This window comes from Vicugna pacos, chromosome 12 (assembly GCF_048564905.1).
Source record: "Vicugna pacos chromosome 12, VicPac4, whole genome shotgun sequence".
NCBI classification, from domain to species: Eukaryota; Metazoa; Chordata; class Mammalia; order Artiodactyla; family Camelidae; genus Vicugna; species Vicugna pacos.
Window position 1 is genome coordinate 21,177,551 of NC_132998.1, and position 598 is coordinate 21,178,148.

The 598-nt window shown below is 34.4% G+C and overlaps 1 non-coding gene across 1 annotated transcript; it reads left to right on the plus strand.

Annotated features, from left to right (window-relative positions):
• The first annotated feature begins 214 nt into the window (after positions 1-214).
• LOC116282716 (U6 spliceosomal RNA) lies at positions 215-321 on the plus strand. Its single transcript, XR_004192298.1, has one exon. It is a non-coding gene; the product is annotated as a U6 spliceosomal RNA (small nuclear RNA).
• Positions 322-598: the final 277 nt, after the last annotated feature.

A 598-nucleotide genomic window follows, 5' to 3' on the forward strand; every position in this document is an offset into this window, starting at 1 on the left:
TACATTTGTCAAAACCCATGAAATGTACAACACAAAGAGTGAACCCTGATGTAAACTATGGACTTTAGCTAATAACAGTAAATCAATGGTGGCTCATCAGCTGTAACAAAAGCACCACAGGAATGCAAAACGTTAATAATAGGGGAAATGGTGGGGCTGAAGGGTGCTCTCTGTGCTTTCTGCCCCCTGAAAACTTAAAACTACTCAAAAATGCGTGCTCACTTCGGCAGCACATATACTAAAATTGGAACCATACAGAGAAGATTAGCATGGTCTCTGCATGAGGATGACACGCAAATTCATGAAGCGTTCCATATTTTTTACGTATATGTATGACTGAAACATTTGGTGGACACCAGAAATTGACACAACATTGTAAACTGACTACATGTCAATTAAAAAAAAACAACCAAAAAACAAACAAAAAAACAGGAAAAAATTACTCATAAAATAAATAAATTTTTTAAATGTTAGATTGGTTTGAGAACCACTGCTTCAAAGAAAGACCTAGTACTTAAAAATTCAAATTTATATCCCAAAATTAGAGCAGATGATAATTGTTTTCCAAAAATGTTCTTTGCTTTACAAAAGGCTACAC